Source organism: Morus notabilis, unplaced genomic scaffold (assembly GCF_000414095.1).
Source record: "Morus notabilis unplaced genomic scaffold, ASM41409v2 Scaffold1460, whole genome shotgun sequence".
NCBI lineage: Eukaryota > Viridiplantae > Streptophyta > Magnoliopsida > Rosales > Moraceae > Morus > Morus notabilis.
This window is the reverse complement of record NW_010362372.1, coordinates 101,471-104,603: the sequence shown is the minus strand read 5'-3', so window position 1 is coordinate 104,603 and position 3,133 is coordinate 101,471. Positions and strand designations below refer to the sequence as shown.

General features: G+C 43.6%; 1 non-coding gene across 1 annotated transcript; it reads right to left on the bottom strand.

Annotated features, from left to right (window-relative positions):
- Nucleotides 1-117: 117 nt before the first annotated feature.
- Nucleotides 118-224, bottom strand: LOC112092281. The gene has a single exon (XR_002902516.1). It is a non-coding gene; the product is annotated as a small nucleolar RNA R71 (small nucleolar RNA).
- Between the last annotated feature and the right edge of the window lie 2,909 nt (nt 225-3,133).

The window sequence follows — 3,133 nt, the reverse complement described above, 5'->3', positions numbered from 1 at the left end:
TCTCTGAAGGACAAGGCCAAAAGCTGGTTGTATTCTCTTAGGCCCAAGTCTATTGGTACGTGGGAAGAAATGACGACGACATTTTTCAACAAGTATTTCCCACACCATAAGACTAATAATTTGAAACGACAGATCTCAAATTTCGCTCAGAAGGAAAACGAAACGCTCTATCAAGCTTGGGAGCGTTTTAAAGATCTGTTAAATCTATGTCCCCACCATGGATATGAAAGTTGGCACCTCGTAAGCTATTTCTACGGAGAGTGCCAATTTGTTGAGATGATGTGCAATGGAGATTTTCTCCAGAAGGATCCTGACGAAGCTATCGAGTACCTGAATAAGTTAGCTGAGAAAGCTCATACTTGGACTGGGCCGAGTGCTACTGAGAGCACCAGTAGGTCCCGACCAGTTGGAGTTTATCAATTAAGGGAAGAGGACAACCTCAAGGCCCAAGTTGAAGTTTTAACGAAGCAAATTGAGGCCTTCAAAAGTAAAGATAGTAAAGGACCCTACATGGTGGCAAGGACAGAGGCACATGAGCCTTGTTTAGTTTGTGGTGGAATGGGCCATCTTACTCAGGATTGCCACACTTTAAGTGAAATGAGAGGGGTATATGAGGAGCAGTGCAATGCATTAGGCACATACAAGAAGCCTTACGGACCTTTCTCAGAATCTTATAATCCTGGTTGGAAAAACCACCCGAACTTTAGTTGGCGAGATTCGAACCAACAAGCACAATCATCTGGAGGGCAATGGAGATCAGAGCAACAATCTCAACCGCCAAGGAAATATTTTGCGCCTCAGAATAACATGCAGCCGAAAGGGAATTTTCTAGAGGATACCCTAAAAGCTTTTATGGACGCGCAAAATAAGACGAATCAAAGGGTTGATTCAATGCTCACGCAGCTGGTGGAAGAGAACAAGGAAATAAAAAGTCAGATCACAAAGCTGACAGAAGCTTTAACCGTTCAAGAGCGCGGTAGATTTCCATCACAAGCCCAGTCTAATTTGAGGGGACAAAACATTGCTCAAACTTCCAACTCTGAAGGACAAAATATCAAGGAAGTTAACGTCATCACTACTCGAAGTGGTAAGAATTCAGACACGCCATCAACAAGTACTACCACTTTGAGTAATGAAGAATCAGCTCAAGAGAAAGAAGAGCCAACTAAAATTCCGGTAAAGGTGCCTTTTCCCCAAGCTCTCCGACCTGCTGGAAAAATGCCGGAAAATCAAAGTGAGATCCTGGAGCACTTGACACAATTGAAGATCAATCTTCCCTTACTACATGTGATCAAGCAAGTGCCGGCTTACGCCAAGGTTATAAAGGATCTGTGCACTATAAAGAGAAAGCACCATGTCAAGAAGACTGCATTCTTGACAGAACAAGTGAGTGCGGTGATTGAGCAGAAGACACCGCTGAAGTACAAAGATCCTGGCTGTCCCACCATTTCCTGCACCATTGGGACACGCGAATTCGGCCAAGCATTGTTAGACCTAGGATCGAGTGTTAACCTCATGCCTTATTCAGTCTACTCACAATTAGGTCTTGGCGATATTAAGCCCACATCTGTGGTTCTGCAACTGGCCGATCGATCTATTAAAAAACCACGAGGAATAGTGGAAGATGTGTTATTGCAAGTTGATAAGTTCTACTATCCTGTGGATTTTGTTGTTTTGGACACTCAGTCAGTGGTTGATGTGGAGTCAAAAATCCCGATCATCCTTGGAAGACCATTCCTCGCGACAGCAAATGCTCTAATTAATTGTAGAAATGGTCTAATGAAGATCTCTTTTGGAAATATGACTCTCGAAGTAAATGTTTTCAACATTGTAAAACAACCACAAGACGATGACGAGTGTCACCAAACATTCTTGATCGACACACTTGTCGAGGAGGAGGTTCTGCTACAAAGCAACTCTGAAGATCTTGAAAACCTCCTCCAAAATTCTGAGTCTGAAAGTTCCGGTCCTTGTGAGTTGGCTAACATTTTTGCCATTTTCAACAACTCACAGGACAGAGGAATTAAGTTTAAACAACTTTGTTTCGAGGAACTCCCGCAAGGGAGAGAGAAACCAAAGCCTTCCATCGAAGAGACCCCAACAGTGAAACTTGCTCAACTACCTGAAGGATTGAAACATGCATTTTTGGGAGTCGGCGATACCTTTCCTGTTATCATTTCTTCCAAACTCGATGCATCACAAGAGCAGCGGTTGATCAACATGCTGCAAAAGCATAGATCTGCATTGGGTTGGACGATTGCTGACATTAAAGGGATCAGTCCTTTGATTTGCTCCCATCATATTCATTTGGAAGAAGGAGCTAACCCGCGAAGAGATCCTCAAAGAAGATTGAATCCAACAATGAAAGAAGTGGTGAAGAATGAGGTTCTCAAGCTATTAGATGCTGGCATCATTTATCCTGTTGCTGATAGCAAGTGGGTTAGTCCGACCCAGGTAGTGCCAAAGAAATCGGGGGTCACTGTGGTGGAAAATGAGAAAGGGGCTCTAGTTCCCACAAAGGTCGTGACTGGTTGGCGCATATGTATCGACTATCGCAAGCTTAACGCCACCACTCGCAAAGACCATTTTCCACTTCCATTCATCGATCAAATCCTAGAACGAGTGGCAGGTCATCCTTTCTATTGCTTTCTCGATGGCTATTCAGGATATTATCAGATAGAGATAGCATTAGAAGATCAAGATAAGACAACATTCACATGTCCTTTTGGCACTTATGCCTTTCGGCGAATGCCATTTGGACTGTGTAATGCACCTACCACATTTCAGAGGTGTATGATGAGCATTTTCAGCGATATGATCGAAAAATGTATGGAAGTGTTCATGGATGATTTGACAGTCTTCGGAGATTCATTCAACACGTGCCTTCTCAACTTGGAAGCCATTCTACAAAGATGTGAAGAGAAGGGTCTCGTGCTCAATTGGGAGAAGTGTCATTTCATGGTGTCATCCGGCATAGTTCTTGGGCACATTATTTCTGAAAGAGGAATCGAAGTCGACCGCTCTAAGGTTGAACTCATTTCCAACCTGCCCACCCCCAAGGCCGTTAAAGATGTCCGATCTTTTCTGGGGCACGCCGGATTCTACAGGAGGTTCATTCAGAACTTTTCATCTA